Raw genomic sequence first — 17867 nt, 5'->3', positions numbered from 1 at the left:
TACTCCTGGGTCTGCACTCAGGAATTACTCCTGGCGGTTCTCAGGGGACCATATGGGATGCTGGGAATCGAACCTGGGTCGGCCGGTTCCATTAAGGTAAACGCCCTACCCGCTGTCTATCGTTCTAGCCCCAAGACTTCCAAGATTCAATCTGTCTTTATAATCGATTCAAGGGCTACAAATGGAAAAGGAATGCCCCTTTTCCTCATACTGAGGCTCGATTTTCCTCTTCAGTCTTGAGGTGTGCTTGTTTCTCATATTGCAAAGATGACTCCAGGGCTAGTCGAAGGAACCTGACTCCCTGGACATGCCTGTGGAAGTGAAACCAAAATAACAAGCTCTTAGATAATTTTGAAAAGTTAAGATAAGAAAGCTGGAGCTGAAACAAAAAGCAGTCTTCCTGTGTGCAATCTGGGGACTACACCCTGCGATGTTCAGGGCCTGCCCCCAGCTCAGTGCGGAGGGGGGAGGGGGTGTCACTTCTGGTGGTGCTCAGGGGACCTTGCAGAGCTAGGGATCCAGCCTGGCCCTTCTGCATGCAAAGCATGCACTCTGACCATTCAGCGCTCTCTCTGTTCTCAACATAGACTTTTTTTTTAATTCAAAAGAGATTCTGGGGATCAAACCCGAGTCAGCCACATGCCAGGCAAACACTCTATCCCCTGTACTATTGTTCTGGCCCCATGTTTTTTATGTATAGTTCCCTCACCTCTGCATCACAAAAACATCTAAAACCTTGACCAATGTCCCTATGTCAGGACCTCAAAATATTTGGGGGCTTGAGATAGTACAATGGATAGGGCATTTGCCTTGCATTGGCTGACCAGGGTTAGAAGCCTGGCACTCGGTATGGTTCCCCAAACCTGCTGGGAGTGATGTCTGAGCGCAAAGCCAAGAATAAGACCTGAACCCCCCTGGTTCCTCAAGCCCCATATTGGGTTCATTTAGACTGTAACAGAGATAGTTCGGGTGTTAAGGCACTTGCTTTGCATGCTGCAGCCAACCTCAAGTCAATCCCCAGGCACAACAAGGAGTTGCTCCTGAGCACTGAGCCAGGTACTTGAAACTGGAAATATTAAAGAATGCCTTCCAAGGCTCTCAAACTTTTGGCAATCATCAGAATGACCCAAAGAACTTGCTGAAACACAAACTATTGGGATCTAACTGAATTTCAATACTTTGTTCAATACATTAAGTTTGAGGTGAGCAGGGTATTTCACACTTTTCAAAAGTTCCCAGGAGATGGTGATGTGCTAGCACAGGAATCACAGACTAAGAACCAATCTGAAGTTAACGATTCTCCCCCTTCTAAGCAGTGCTCGGGGCGGTGTTGGGGCACTCCCAGCAATGCTTCTCTAAGCATGTTCGGGACGGAGGATATAGAACTGTTGGTGGGTGCCGTGTCGATTGCACTGGGGCACCATGGATGGAGCGGGTGTTCTCTCTCTGCCTACTCCGAATGAACCCCTGCGGTCACAGACTTTTAGAAGAAAAGCACAGGTACACGGAACCAGAGACTGAAGCCTCCAGGCCACAGGGGGCGGGGACTGGCTGGTCCTTCCTGCCTCCCGCCCTTCGGGGTCCTGGCTCTCAGGCCCACAAACTGCCTCCGGGAGCCACTTAAGAACACTAATGGCCTTGATCCAGAGACTCACAAATGAATCTTGGAATGGATTAGCTCACTTCAGAGGTGTCTGCGGACCCCAATCATTTCCAAATTTAGAATTCCAGGAGCACACAGCTGCTTGCACGGCCATGCGACATGTCATGATATTCAGAAAAAGCAATAGAAAATAGTCTAGCATCTGCCTGTGGCAAGCAGGCTTAAGTAGTGGTGGGAAAATTTGAAATAAGGATGGTGGGAAGATGTAATGGTGGTGGGATTGGTGTGGAAATACTGAATGTAATCAATTCATGTGAACAACCTTATGAAAGAAAAATTAGAAAAAAAAACTGTTGGGGGCGTGCAGTGCTAAGGATCACACTTGGTGGGGGTGCTCAGGGACCACATGTGGCACCTCTAACTGCTGAGCGATCTACCTGGCCCCAGTTAATGGTTTTTATTTCTTTTATTTACTCTTTTGCTTTTTATATGGTCCCCTGAGCACTGCCAGGAGTGATTCCTGAGTACAGACCCAGGAATAACCCCTGAACATCACCAGGTGTGACCCAAAAAAGGAAAAAAAAAATCATTAAAGTCAGCACTCCGTAAGCATGTGGCCCAAACTGTGTCAGTGTCACTGTCATGTCACTCTCATCCCGTTGCTCATCAATTTGCTCAAACGGGCACCAGTAATGTCTCTTGATTGTGAGACTTATTTGCTACTGTTTTTGGCAAATCCAACACGCCACGGGTAGCTTGCCAGGCTCTGCCATGTGGGCTTGATACTCTCGGTAGCTTGCCGGGCTCTCCGAGAGGGGCGGAGGAATCGAACAAGGGTCCGCCGTGTGAAAGACGAACGGCCTACCGCTGTGCTATCGCTCCAGCCCATAAGATAATAAGTAAATCAAAAAGGAAAGCATGTGGGGATGGAGCGATAGCACAGAGGGTAGGGCGTTTGCCTTGCACACGGCCGACCTGGGTTCAATCCCTGGCATCCCATATGGTCCCCCAAGCACTGCCAGGAGTAATTCCTGAGTGCAGAACCAGGAGTAACCCCTGAGCATCGCTGGGTGTGACCCAAAAAGAAAAAAAAAAAAAGGAAAGCATGAGTGTGCAAAGGAAGTGGGGTGGATAAAGGGAGAGCCTCAGGTTGTTAATTAGTGTAGGAATATTGACTCTAGAGGGGGCTTTGGAGTTAACATTGATATTGCCTTAAACTGTTATTAATGGTTTTACAAATCATGTTTAACTTTTTTTCACCAGTAATTATTGAATTGGCTCTAATTACCTGAGAACTATATTAAGTTATTATTTTTACTGTTTTAAAAGGTACACTACTGTGGTCTTTAAGGGAGAATTAAGGAAATTGAAGGCAGTTTTTTATTGACCATGAATGAGGGAAAAGTGCAAATATAAACCTGTGTAGCACTACCACAAGCATACAAACATATTTTCTTTCAGTGTTAGATGTATTTCTGTGTTTGATAAATACAAGGTCGGCAGATTTTTCAACTAAAAACTTGGATTTGCTTAGATTGTACACCAAAGAACAAAAGAGTACCTTTATAGCATGAAAGGTATCATGTCTTCTCATCAGTGACTCTTTTAATGATCATCTTCCTAGTTATAATTACTAATTGCTAAAACATGGAGTATTAATCTCTTCTCCGTTTGTTTTCAGGAAGCAGTAACTATACATATGTCATTTCCTCTTTGCCTTGAAAAAACAGTTTAGGTCTGATTAGAATATAGTTTTATTTTTTGTGACCGGAGCAATAGTACAGCGGGTAGGACGTTTGCCTTGCACACAGCTGACCCGGGTTCGATTCCTCTGTCCCTCCTGGAGAGCCCAGCAAGCTACCAACAGTATCCTGCCTGCACGGCACAGCCTGGCAAGCTACCCGTGGTGTATTCAATATGCCAAAAACAGTAACAACGAGCCTCACAAAGGAGACATTACTGGTGCCCACTCAAGCAAATCAATGAACAACGGGATGACGGTGCTACAGTGCAATTCAAAAGAATGTCAGTGGTTTGATGTACTCACCACTCACTGACATTCTTCTACTCATTGATTACTTTCCTTGTTGACTGGAAGGATCAAAAATGTAGAGTCTCCACCCTCCTGGGATGAAAGATAAAGGTGTTATCTTGCTGATCCAGTGCAGTAGCTCTCTTTACGGTTAAGCACCATCTCAGTAGATGAAGTTAAAACACTGCAGCTAAGACTGGGGAGATAGCTCCCTCCCAGGGCAAGTTTCATGCTTTGCGTGAGGGAGACCTGGGTTTGATCCTCACCCCTAGAGCCACCAGGGCCACCAAGAGCTACTCCTAAACAGCAAATAAAATTGTTCCTGCTATTGCTGGGTGGCTCCCAAACCAAACATACCCGCACTGCAGCCTGACCCCCGCTGGGCTATTCTGTCATGGCAGGCGAGCGGTAGTTACTCCAGGAGCTCGCCCACATCTGTCTTCTGTTCAAGTACACACCACTGACTTTTCCCAGCAGGCACATTAAAAAAGTGCTTTAAGGGCCAAGAAGATGAATCAAAAGACTAAAACTTCAACTCACCTTGCAAGTGGGAAGCCCAGGTGCTAGCCATAGCACTACCTGGTCCCTGAGCACCACCCCAGAAGTAGCCCTCCCGCAAGCACCAACTGCCAGGGACAGCCTCAAAAAATAAACAACAGCAAAATGTGATTGAAGGGGTTCGGGATCTAGGTTAGCGGTATTGCACTTGTCTTGCGTGTGTGAGGCCCTGGGTTCAATCCCTGCCACGACCACAAAAACCAAAAAAGAATAGAGGGGCTGGAGCGATAGAACAGCGGGTAGGGCGTTTGCCTTGCACGCGGCCGACCCGGGTTCTAATCCCAGCATCACATATGGTCCCCTGAGCACCGCCAGGAGTAATTCCTGAGTGAAGAGCCAGGAGTAACCCCTGTGCATCACCAGGTGTGACCCAAAAACCAAAAAAAAAAAAAAACATAGAATTAGAATAAATTAGAAGTGACGGTGCTGAGGAAGAGCTCTCTGAGCCTTTGATATGTGTAGCTAAGTCTACACATATCAAAGCTGCTCCTTTGTGACATCACCAGAAAGCAGCACTGATTTATGCCAACCACAGTACAAGGAGTTTCCTATATGTTGTCTGGTTTAATCCTCGCAGTCCTCTAAGGGCAGCATTAGCATCCCTCCATTCTTGCTGTTCTTGTCATGCTGGCTACCCAGCCCACGTCTCCTGCATGCAAGGCAGGCATTCTCCCACTGAGCTACCTCCCCAGCCCCATCATCCCACTTTCAAACATGAGGGTCACATGCAAAGCAGCCCGTGCTCCTTATTCCACTGTTCCATTTTATCTCCTTAAGGACAAAAACACGGAAATGTTTAAAGTATTGAAAGTTCAGTCGAAGTCGCTCTAACAGTTGACATATCGATTTACTTATTTATTGGGGGCCACAGCCATCTGTGCTCAGGGCTTATTCCTGGCTCTGTTCTCAGGGATCACTCCCAATGGGGGCTGAGGGAATCTGGGGTCCTGGGATTGAATCTGGGTCAGTCACGTTCAAGGCAAGTGCCCCACCCACAGTGTGATATCTATAGCCCCAGGAATCAACATATCTCCTAGAACCTTTATTGGTTTTGGTTTGTTTGGGGAGGAGTCATTGGAAATGCAGCCAAGTTTTGTCTCCCGTAAGACTCAACTCTGCATGCTGCATTGATGAGGACTCCTCACGGGGGATAATAGCGGCGATGGGAAAGGCAACAGACTGGTTCTTGGCATTGTTTAGAACACACTGTTAAAAGGATGTTTCTGTGTTTGGGTCTTGGCAGATACTTTTAGTTTCCTACTGCATAGTTTTTTATCCGGATTAATGTGCTGAATTTCTCTAAAACAGTCACTAAGCTGTATTCCTAACTGTGCCCCTTAAGTCATGCCCAGGGACCATTGAACAAGAGAGAACTCCTGTTCTTAAAAAGTGATGTCAGTGGGTAGGTACAGCAAAAGCAATGGAATTAATAAGGTTGTATAGAGATTGGTCACCGCGATAATCATGACTTTTTTTTTCAAAACAGATATACGGTCAGAGAAGAATAAAAACTAAAAATGGAAGATCCAGGTAAATATTAGTCTGACAACCTTTCATTTATACTGGAGTGTCCTCCCGCCGGTGCTTGGGGACCCTGGAGCCCTTCCGTGTGCTACTTGGCCCTGTGACCTGGGCCTGAGTTCAGTGTTAGTGTCTTAGGACCCCACATGGCCAGGCTGCTCAGTCCCCCATGTGGGGTGGCTCTGCTCTCAGGGATCACAGCCCATCTGTGCTCAGGGAGGCCATACGGTCCCATCGTTTACTCTGGTTCAGCACCTGGGATAAAGCAGCTAGGAGATATAGAATCAGTTCCCCCCCAACCCAAACTTCCGGTAAAAGGTGCCTGAGAGACTAAATTCAGAGGTGACCAGTGGAAACGCTTCTGGACAGACTCTAGTGCTTTCTCTCAGTGTGGTGGGCAGTTTGTTCTTTGCACACAGCATCTGCTGGGGCCACAGTGGTGAGCAGAACTAAATATCCTGCCTGTTTTCCAAGCCAGGCTACATATCAAGGTCTCTCAAGAGACAATGGGGTCCCTTTGGATGGACCCAACAAATGTCTGAAAACTGCCACAGGTATGCATGGAATCTCTCTCAAGGTGTCAGGTCATAGTGGTTGGACTCATCATGGCTCCAGACCGAGGTACCCATGTTGTTGTCCTAACAAGACCAGAGAACTCCATCCTAGGAAGCAAGGGAAATGGGTAAATGATGAATGATGTGTGTCTGTGTTTTCCTCCAAGAACCTCTGGAAGTTCAAATAGAAGAAATGCAGTGGAACACCAGGGGCAGTTCAGCATGGGAGGAGGGGGCACTGAGGCAGGACAGGAGTGGACCGGGGTGCAGAATCATGAGCTCCCCTTGCCTTTTCCAGGGGGGCTTCATCTGGCGAAGGTGGCCTCTGTGCGTGAGAGACACATATCGGCCACTCAGTGTCACACATAAGAAAAGCAAAAAACTGCATGACAAGGATTCCTCTTAATAGGACATAATTTTCAGCCGAAATACAGGGTGAACAATGGGGACAGTTCCTATACCTGCCTGAAATCAGGAAGTGACGCAGAGGGGGCAGGTCCCTTGTGAGAGCTGACTGTATTCTTCTTGTTCCAGGGAGCTCAAGGAGTTTATGGTAACCAAAACAGAAGCATTGACTCCTGAGGAGAAAGCAACCAAGAACACCAAGGCAGCCAAGAAGATCCAGGGAGCACAGGAACCTCAGCGCCCCCCAACACTTGTCCCCCTGGCACGACAGACAAGCAAGTCTCTACTTGGCACCCCAACAGCACAGACTCCCCAGTCAGGACTGTCCATCAAGGCTCCACAGGCCCCCCATGCACTCGAGCACAGGAGATCTCCTCATCACAGGAGATCTCAACTCAGACTGAGGAACTACAGGACTCCTCAAAGGGAGCATCTAATAGCAATGCACTGGGACTGCGAACTGGGCTACAACTCTGTGCTGCCCGGGGGTGGATTTTTTCCTCCCCACCTTGTCTTCCTGCACGGAAAATGGCGGCTTGGCGGCACCCACTTGGCAGGCACCGTCTTCTAAGACTCCAAACCCAGAGGTATTCGATTTTTACACTTGGGGCTCCCAGGGACTCATGGGAAGGGGGCGTAACTGGCACGACCTTGGCCCAGATAAATCCCGAGCTGCTGAGAATGAAGCGGACCCTCTGCGCCTGAAGACTTTGATTCCAGACTTCTTATAGCAATGCACTGGGACTGTGAGCTGGGCTATGCAATTTCTGGCAGAATTTTCTCTGGACCTTATACAGAAATCCAAAGCCGCGCGGACGCTGCTGCAGTTCCAATACCACATGGTATTGGAACTGTCCCCATTGTTTACCCTGTATTTCGGCTGCTGCGTCCGCGCAAATTAACATTTATAATTGTCAGCAATGTGAAATGGTTCCTTTTGAACAGGTCTGACTTGGGGGGCGGGGGAACTCCAAATAATAACAGTAAGTTTTTGTTGAAATATTGAAGGTTATTAATGTAGCAGCCACCTCTCTGGACTGTGAACTAAGCAAAAGCCCCACGCTGGCCGACGCGGCATGGCGTACACCATACTATGAGGCGCGGGAAGGGGGATGAGGGGGAAAAAAAAAAGGGAAAAAGGAAAAAAAAAAAAAAAGAGTTATGTACTGGTAGCAGTGGGGCTACATATCTCATCATTTCCAGCAATGGAAAACTAATTATCAAATGCTTCCTTGGTAGTAGGTAGGTCTCTCTTGGGTGGAAACTCCAACAACTATAGTGAGTTTTGTGTTGAATTATGGAATGTAATCAAGGTAAAGAGAAAATGGAGTGAAATTCATTAGTTATACAGTAGGGGGTAGGGGGTGGGGGCGGGGGGTATACTGGGGTTTTTGGTGGTGGAATATGGGCACTGGTGAAGGGATGGGTGTTTGAATATTGTATAACTGAGACATAAACCTGAGAACTTTGTAACTTTCCACATGGTGATATAATAAAGAGTTAAAAAAAAATAAGTTCTTTACATGCTTTACATGCTTGGAATTTGAAACCTCATAAAAACCCTTTGACTTTAAAAACCCTTTGACGAGTAAGGAGAGGCTGCTAAAATCTCAGGGCTGGGACGAGTGGAGACGTTACTGGCGCCTGCCCAAGTAAATCAATGAACAACAGGATGACAGTGATACAGTGATACAGTAAAGAGCTTCTCAGCAATTCCTATAAAATACTTATTTTATCATTTAAAAATGAATATATGAGTAAGTCCAGCAATGGACTTGGGAATTAAAGCCAAAAAAAGAGGTCAACAGGGATATCTGCCAGAAGTTGCATCGTTGCCAACTTGTACTTCTCAGTTACATTATATTCCACATATGAGTGAAATCTTTCTCATATGATGTATCAACAGATTTTATTGTGAGTCGGGATCAGCCTCTGCCTCTGACATTGCCCAAAGTGAAATCTGAGGCTCAGAGGGTTAGCACAACTTCACCACCCTAGCATGCAACCCCAGCCAACTCCCTGATTCCCCCAGAAAAGCTGCGACTTTTGGCACTGCAACAGATTGTCCAGATCTGTATTCAACTCCCTCTGAAATGATGAGGGAGTCATTTCATACTTTCTTCAGTCAATCAGGAAGTCTCAACATAGTCTGAAAGACTTCAGTCTTCTCAAAGTCAGCAGGAGGGCCCAGTTAAGAATCCAAGCCCACAGTGGGGTACCAAAGTGCAAAAAGTGTAGATCTGTCTACAGAGTTAACTATGGATCCTGTTGCTAAATCTGTACATCAGAATGTCACACCTCACCTCTAGGTCTGGGGGAAGCTCAGTAACCAGTGTTATCTAAAATGACAGTTTCTCTAGGTATGGGGCCACCACAGAAATTGGCCCTTTTCCAGTCCATGAGGAAGACTGATCACCCTGCAATCAGCCTTGAAAAGATTGAAGCTACGTTAGGTCAACAAGAGACCATTGCTCTGACTCCAGATCTTCCTGAGGTGGACACTTACACAGTCTCTCAGGAGATCCCAAATAACTCACTAGAGCACCCTGAGATTAAACCATTTGCTCAGGATCCAGTCTCAGCTCATCCTCTAACGACTACTGCAACAACCAGATCTGTAACCCAGAAAGAGACCCCACCTCAACATTCAGTCTCTCAGGAGGACTTGACTACAGATGAGCCTTCAAATGATTCTCAAATATTTTTATCCCAACAAGAAAACGCAGCTCAGTCTACAGAGCACCCTGAGATGGCAGCATCACAGTCTGTTCCCCAAGAGAGCCAAGCGCAATCTCCAGGCTCCCAGGAGAACCCAACTCTGTTTCCTGGATCTCCCCATGAGGATGAATCATCTCCATCTCAGGAGGTCCTGGCTTCATTTCCAGGCCTCTCTGAGAACATGGAATTTTCTGGCAGGCAAATTTTATCTTCCAACAATTTCAGAAAAACAGATGTTTCAGAGTGAGAGGGTAGTTCTACATTTGGGACAGACTCAAACTCAGCTTTCACCAGACAAGGAACCTGCTGAGGAAATGGACATTTCTTCACCTGTGCAGGAGACCCTCACTCAGCTTTCAGAGCTACCAACTGATATCGTTTTGGCTCAGGCTCCAGAGCATCTGGAACGAACAGTTTCAGCATCAACTCAATATCCATCCTCAGCCCATGTCACGACTATCACGGCAGAACCAAGTAGGGAGAGCAAAGGTTCTGTGACCCTGAAGAAGACTACCACTCCCACAGAGCACACTGTGACAAAACCATCAGGGCATGTGCAGACTCATTCAATCTGGCTCAACTAAAGTTTCAGCTCTACTCAGTCTGGGGTTTCAAATCAACGTTTGACTGTAACCCCAGAACACACTGTGAAGACTAGACCCTCGACAACCCTGACAAGTACCAGTGCTACAGAACACTCAAATGAGACACTAACAGGGCAGGTCGGCCCAGGGCTGGGCCAAAGACAATGAAAACCGTATATTTTCCCCTCAGCCTTCTGCTATGTGCTTTCTCCAAGAGGAATGTGCGGGCTCCTGAGCTACGACCATATAAGGATATAATCTAAACAGATAGCCTCCCAGACCCAGGCTCAGCCCTCAGACCCGTGCGGGTGCTCATGCAATTGTGACCTGTAAATCTATAGGCTGGACAAGCAGATGGGCCTAATGGGATTGGAGGGAGAGGCATGTCAAATTATGAACTTTTTTTTTTCTTTTTGGGTCAAACCCGGCGATGCCCAGGGGTTATTCCTGGCTCATGCACTCAGGAATTACTCCTGGCGGTGCTCAGGGGACCATATGGGATGCTGGGATTCGAACCCGAGTCGGCCGCGTGCAAGGCAAACGTCCTACCCGCTGTGCTATCACTCCAGCCCCTTTTTTTCAAATTATGAACTTATTGGCCAGGGAATGCGCGGGGGTTCACACTCTCGCAGAAACGGCCAACATGGGCCTAACGAAGTTACCCCTGCACCCTGGGTTGGGGCCTTGCCTGGCACATGGGACCTGCGTGTCGCTGTGTGCAAGTGCACGACCCTGGCTAGCCAGCTTCATAAACTACCCGCTTGCTAATTGCATTCCTGTGTGGTCCTTATCGGCGGTCAGAGATCCAGAACCTTGCCCTAACAACACATATCACAACGTCTCTGAGTCCTCATTCAAACCTGAGTAAAGTCACGTGTTTACCTGCAAACAAGGATGTTACTGTCACTAAAGGCAGTTCAGTTACATCTCCAACCATGAAAGAAACTCCTGCTCAGTCGGCAAAGGCCCCAAGGAAAGCGGAGGTAACAGTTTCAGCAAGTATCACTCCGACAACCCCACACTGGGATTGCCGTCAGAACAGTGTCAGCATCAGCACACAGATCTGGGTGAGCACACATCTGTATCTTTGGACAAAACTCCACAACCAGAAACATCAAGGACAGCTCATTCTTCCTCGTCTCACTCTTCTGCCCTGCACTGTGTACGATCTACTTCAGAAAAGGCAGATGCAGATTTCCCTGAGCAACTGGAACAGAATGTACCCATGATCTTCAACATATGTGAGCTCTGTATCTGCGCAGAGGATACCCTCTCCTGTACCGGTCTCGTTCCAGAGAAGAGGCTCCGTAGAGTGCCTGTGCCAAGGCCCAACATCAACAGCACCTTCACTATACTGTAAGAATCACCTTTCCTCTCATCTCTGCATTCTGCCTATTGACGTAGCAAGCCTTTGCTTCAGTGTCTTCCTGTATCTGCCTCACTCCCCCTGCCCAACTGAAATGATTCTCATTTCTCATTGAGCCCAATGTTCAAGGCTTGGCTACACCCGTACCCATGCCTCGAAAGCAGCTCAAGGCATTTCCAGTGCAAACACGTTCTCAGAGCAAAAATCTCTCTGCCACTCATGAGTTAACGTTCCCTACTGATGTTAAGCCAGAGAGACCACCACCTCCCTGGTGTGACTGCACTTCCAGTGAATCAGAAGAAAGTGATGGGTATGATGAGCCAGCTACCAGTTTGCTCAGATTCTGAGTCTGAGAGCCTGAGAGCGGCATGGTACGCAAGGCATTTCACAGGAGCCACCGCCCTTCAACCAAGCGACCTCCTAGTAGCTCGGGACATGCTCCCGATAGAAGCTTACAGTTGAGACCTCTCGACCGTAAATGGTCAATCCCACCCAGGCCCCATGAGCTCCGTCTCTCTTTTTTCCCATCCAGGTGGAGGAAAATCAGTCTCCATCTTAGGAAGGGTTAAGAATGGACTCACTCAGTAATTTAAAAAAGGCCTGTGCCTCATATGGACCTACACATCCATACTGTAAGGAGTATCTTTACAGGCTGGAGTAAAAAGGCTCATTGGGTACCTCAAGCTTTTCATGTGGTTGCTAAGACTTGCTTAAGCCCTTCTCAGTATATGCAATGGAGGATGTAGTTCAGTGATGAGGCCAAGGTAAAACTATAGACCCAAGGCCATGCTGGACGAAAATTGTCAGGGACTAAATTGATTTATGAGATGTTAATAGGTGAAGGGAAATGGCACGACCCTAAAGCAAGTCACCTTGCCTCCTGCTGTTTTTACTCATGTCCGTGACGCCACCTTGTGAGCCTGGGAGAAGATTGATGCAGATGCTGAATTGAAGGGGAGCTATACTAAGATTATTCAGGGTGCCACAGAACCCTATGAGGACTTCACAGGGAGGTTGATGGAAGCCATAGGAAAGCAGGTGAAGGGTAAGGAAACTCAGGAGCTTTTGTCCAAACAATTGGCCTTTGAAAATGCTAATGAGGATTGCCAGGCCATGCGGTGCCCCATTAAGGAAGAGGAGGACATTATGGGGTACTTGAAGGCATGTGGGAATGTGGGTTCTATCAAACACTAGGCACCTATGAATGCTGTTGAGGCCTATGCCATACAGAGGCAAGATCAGGGCAAATGTTTTAATTGTGGGGATCAGGCCACTTCCGTAAGTACTGCAGGGAACCTCCAAACAGTGCCACTGTGAGAACACCAGCTGGACCTCGTCCATGATGGCATAGGGAAACCATTGGGCCAGAGATTGTCCTTCCCATCTTAGCAAGGCTGGTGACCCCTATTCTGAAAACTTGCAGTGGGGCCAGCCCCTGGCCCTGCAAAATCAGGGGACATTCCCAGCTGCATCCCTTCTCCCCTACGTGGAGCTTCAGAGCTCCAGTCAGTAGATTCGCTTCAACCGGCCACGGCAGGGAGCACTGCCTTGGATATTCCCTGCCCTGATACAGTTACCATTTCTCCCACCCAGAGTCCCTACAGATTAATTTCTGGTGTACAGAGACAAGATTTGAGCCCTGGGGTAGAAAGGGAGCTTGTTCAAGTGAACCTTAGAAGCAGCAAACCTTAGGTTGTCTGGAGGATTCCCTGACAGTGCAGGTAAAGGCGCCTCTGATCCCTGACTCCATTCCTCATGGAGCATCTAGAGGCTCACCGACAAGTGAGCCGTGAGCCTTCAGGGAACAAGAAGCTATCCCGCATATGGGATATGTGGAGCTGAGTTCTGTACCTGATGGGCATCAGGTTTTGAGCCAGGTTTTGAGCCAGGACAAAGACTATACTTTCATCATATGAAAGCACTGACCTCATGGCAGGTGGGGAATCTTTAGTCCTACAGGAAGTGCAGACTCAAGGACTACAGAAAAGCTTTTCTACTATGGAGCAAGAATCGTCACAGCCTAAAGAGAACCTTCATGATTATGTCATAACCACTCAAGGGGATCTGCTCCACCCTCTCTCTGGAACTGGGTCCCTGTCATCCAAGTTTTCTTTATCAACACCTTTATCAACACATCCATATTATCCTTATCAACATCTAAAATTTCCAAAAGTTATCAGTTGCTATGTCAGACTGCAAAGAGGTATCAGGCTCATCATAAGAAATCTCAAAGTAACAATTCTGGTTTATCTTCTGAAACCCAGTAGGATGTCGTGCTTAAGATTCCTGATTTACTGAAGAAAGTATGAAATGATTCCCTCATCATTTCAGAGGGAGTTGAGGATTCATTTTTTAGACTCAGCAAGGCACCTCTCCTAAGGCTCCAGACTCTCCAACTCAGACTCACAAAGCATTCCCAATCCAGACTCTGGAGAATCAGAGGATGACATTTTCACCAGGTCCCCCTCACGCTTCACCTTCACACATCCCCAGTGTCGTGATTGAACCTGCCAACGTGGTTGTTGCCGTAACAGTACACCCCAGTACAGTAGCAGGGCATTCTCCGAGTGGGCAGCAGGCTACAATGCATTCAGCCCCCCTTTATAATATGGAACCTTTAACCTCAAATGAGGCCCCCATCCCCTTACCCATGAAGGGAACCACAAATCAATCTCTAGGGCCCTCTAATGAAATGATGTGTCAACAGATTCTATTGTGAGTTGGGATCAACCTCTGCCTCTGACATTGCCCAAAGTTAAATCTGAGGCTCTGAGGGTTAGCACAACTTCACCACCCCAACATGCGACCCCAGCCAAATCCCTGGTTTCCCCAGGAAAGTTGGGACTTTTGGCACTGTAACAAGATAATCCAACTCCCTCTCAAATGATGATACTTTCTTCAGTCAATCTGGAAGTCCGAACACAGTCTGAAGGACTTCACTACTCTCAAAGTCAACAGGAGGGCCAACTTAAGTATCCAAAGCCCACAGTGGGGTTCCAAAGTGCACAACCAGATCTGTCTACAGAGTTAAATATGGATCTTGTAGCTAAATCAATATATCGGAATGTCACAGCCTCTCCTCTAGGTCTGGGTGAAGCTCAGGAACCAGCTCAGACTACAGCTGAGAAGATAGAATCATACTCTGTTCCCCAAAAGAGCCAAGTGCAATCTCCAGGCTCCCAGGAGAACCCAACTCAAATGAGACACCTATCACACTGTCTGAGTCCTCATTCAAACCTGAGTAAAGTCACATATCCACCTACAAACAAGGATGTTACTGTCACTAAAGGCAGTTCAGTTACATCTACAACTTGCAAGAGACTCCAACTCAGCCTGCAAAGGCCCCAAAGAAAGCGGAGGTAACAGTTTCAACAAGTACCACTCTGACAACCCCTACACAGGGATTGCCATCAGAACAGCGTCAGCAGCAGCACACAGATCTTGGTGAACACACATCTGTATCTTTGGACAAAACTCCACAACCAGAAACATCAAGGACAGCTCATTCTTCCCCGACTCACTCTTCAGCCCTGCCTTCTGTACAATCTACTTCAGAAAAGGCACATGTAGATTTCCCTGAGCAACTGGAACAGAATGTACCCATGATCTTCAACATATGTGAGCTCTATATTGCACAGAAGATATCCTCTCCTGTGCTGGTCTCAGTCCAGAGAAGAGGCTCCGTAGAGTGCCTGTGCCAGGGCCCAATATCAACAGCACCTTCACTATACTGTAAGAATCACTATTCTGTAAGAAAGATGTTTTTATTTTTATTTTTGTCACATGTATTAGTACAGCACACTGGCTTGTGAATGTGGGCAGATAGGTCTGTTATATAGATATTTAGAAATGGATTTTCTGGGCTGAAGAGTATGTAGTTAAGAACATTTAATTGACCTCAAAATATTTGTGTTAGTTTAACTGTTCATGAAAGCATTGATTCTCCATGCCCATCCACCTCTGGGCATTCTTCATTTGGGGACTCGTCTGATGACTGTACAAAAGGGATCCAGTCCATATTTTAATTTTTCTGGTTTTTTTTAAATTTTTTTTATTGAGTCACAGTGAGGGTACAGTTACAGATTCACACCTTTTCGTGCTTGTTTTTCCCTCATGCAGTATTCGGGAGCCCATCCCTCTACCAGTGTCCATTCTCCACCACCAATGAACCCAGTATCCCTCCCCCCCCACGCCCCCCCCCAATCCCATTCCCTCCGCCCCACCCCGCCTCTGTGGCAGGGCATTCCAATTTGTTCTCTCTCTCTCTCCTTTTGGGTGTTGTGGATTGCAGTAGGGGCACTGAGTGGCCATCATGTTCAGTCTCTAGTCTACTTTCAGCACGCATCTCCCTCCCCGTGCAGGATCACCAATCACATTTTACTTGGAGTTCCCTTCTCTATCTAGGATGACTTTCCCCCAGCATGTGAGGCCAGCTTCCAAGCTATGGAGCCAACCTCCAGGTATTATATACTACATTGGGTATTAGTCTCCTACTCTGTTGTTTTATATTCCACAGATGAGTGCAATCTTTCTATGCCTGTCCTTCTCTTTCTGGCTCATTTCACTTAGCATGATACTTTCCATGTTGATCCACTTATATGCAAAGTTCATGACTTCATCTTTTCTAACAGCTGCATAGTATTCCATTGTATAGATGTACCAAAGTTTCTTTAACCAGCCATCTGTTCTAGGGCACTCGGATTTTTTCCAGATTCTGGCTATTGTAAACAGTGCCGCGATGAACATATAAGTGCAGATGTCATTTCAACTATACTTTTTTGTTTCTCCAGGATATATTCCCAGAAGTGGTATTGCTGAATCAAATTCTGGTTATTTTTGAATTTAAATACTTTATGTTCACTGGACCTTTTTTGTATTGATGGTCCTTTGCCCATTTTCCTGATATTTATTGCTTTTTTATTGATAAGTCAGTTTATACACAAGGGATGTATAGAAAAATATTGACATCCAAAGTAGCAGACTAATGTTTCTTGAGTTTTGTATGTCATTAAACTTGAATACAAGCAATAAAGGACATTTAAGCTAATAAAAGCATGGTAGTTATAGGCATTTGATGCCAATTGGCAGAGAGGAAAAGGCTATAATTAGTTCATATTTTAAAATATCTTTTTATTGGGGGGCTGGAGCAGTAGCACAGCGGGTAGGGCATTTGCCTTGTACGTGCCGACCCGGGTTCGATTCCCAGCATCCCATATGGTCCCCTGAGCGCCGCCAGGGGTGATTCCTGAGTACAGAGCCAGGAGTAACCCCTGTGCATTGCCGGGTGTGACCCAAAAGTAAACAACAACAACAACAACAACAACAACAAAAAAATATCTTTTTATTTTAGCCATCATGGTTTAGTTTTATAGTACTGTCCATGGTAGTGTTTCATGGTAATTGCTCATGATTAAGTTTCAGTCATACACTGTTTCAACCCCCATCCCTCCACCAGCGTGCATTTCCCAGCATTAGTGTTCCCAGGTTCCCTCCCATCACCCTCACCCCCCACACCGTGACTGACTTAAGGCAAGCACTTTTCTTCTCTCCCTCTCTGCCTCTCTGTCTCTGTCTCTGTCTCTCTCCTTTGGGATTGTGGTTGCAATATTGATACTGAAGGTTATCAAGAATACCCCCTTATCTACCTTCAACACTCAATTTTTGTCCAATGTGATCATTCCCAACAATTATTGTCATACTGGCCTCTTCTCTTTCTTGCATACCCTCTGCCCCACATACATCTGTGCTTGAGTTCAACCATTAACCCAGTCTTCCTAGCCTGTTTTCCCTAGTTGTTGGTGTACAACATCCCATAATCTCAGGCCTAGCTAGCTTTGGATGTAAATATCATTTTTCTGTGCATAACACAATTCTCTCCCTACCTTTATCCATGAATCTAAATTGAGTTTTTCTATATTTTGTGGCTTAAACCAATGACAATACTTCTATATCCTCTCAAGGAGGCATCTTATTATCTGCTCCTTTAAAGGCAGACCAGCTGCTTTTGTTAGAGAGTTCAAAGTATAAACATAGGCATCCTGCTGAGAAGTAACAGAATTACCCATTGCCCTTTTTTCCTTTTCTTCCTTTATTTATTCTTTATTTCTTTCTCCCTTTCTTTCTCCTTTTCTTCTTTTCCCTTTCTTTCTTAATTCCTATCTTTCTTTGTTCCCTTTCTTTCTCTTTTTGTTTTTCTACCTTTCTTTCTATATATATTTCTTTAATCCCTTTCTTTTTCTTCCTTTCTTTTTTCTCTATATTTCTTTATTCCCTTTCTTTCTCCTTTTCTTCTTTTTATTTCTTTCTTTCTCTCTTTTTCTTCCTTCCTTCCTTCCTCCCTCCCTCCCTCCCTCCCTCTCTTCCTCCCTCCCTCCTTCCCTCTCTTCCTCCCTCCCTCCCTCCCTCCCTCCCTCATTCCTTTCTTTCTTTCTTTCTTTCTTTCTTTCTTTCTTTCTTTCTTTCTTTCTTTCTTTCTTTCTTTCTTTCTTTCTTTCTTTCTTTCTTTCTTTCTTTCTTTCTTTCTCCT

This window comes from Sorex araneus, chromosome 3 (genome assembly GCF_027595985.1).
Source record: "Sorex araneus isolate mSorAra2 chromosome 3, mSorAra2.pri, whole genome shotgun sequence".
Lineage (NCBI taxonomy): Eukaryota > Metazoa > Chordata > Mammalia > Eulipotyphla > Soricidae > Sorex > Sorex araneus.
Note: the sequence above shows the minus strand (reverse complement) of the source record.